Raw genomic sequence first — 472 nt, forward strand, 5'->3', positions numbered from 1 at the left:
CGAATGTGTCCCCGACACCCCGTCGCTCCCCTCCAGCGCACGGACCACCCCAGAGCCGTGCCTCCTACCTCCACCTTCCCCAGTGCACCCCCAAACCTCCACCCAGCCCCCACCCCGCAGTGGGAACCATCCTAGGCCCCAGACCACCGAGCCCAGCACCCGCAGTCCTAGGGGCACCTCCCCGACTGTGTCCCCGACACCCTGGTGCTCCCCTCCAGCGCATGGGCCACCCCGGGGCCGTACCTCCTACCTCCACCTCCCCCAGTGCACCCCCCAGCACCCCTCAACCTCCACCCCGCAGCGGGCACGATCCCAGGCCCCAGATCACCGAGCACCCACAGTCCTGCGGGCACCTCCCGGCTGTGTCCCCGAGTCACCCCACCCCAGGGCCATCCCCGAGCTCCGCGGCAGGACGGCGACCTGGGCACGGCCCTCGGGTGGCCCCCAGCCCCGGGAGCGCCCCGCCCCCCGG

The sequence above is a fragment of the Tupaia chinensis genome, unplaced genomic scaffold (assembly GCF_000334495.1).
Source record: "Tupaia chinensis unplaced genomic scaffold, TupChi_1.0 Scaffold143644_1, whole genome shotgun sequence".
Classification (NCBI taxonomy): Eukaryota; Metazoa; Chordata; class Mammalia; order Scandentia; family Tupaiidae; genus Tupaia; species Tupaia belangeri.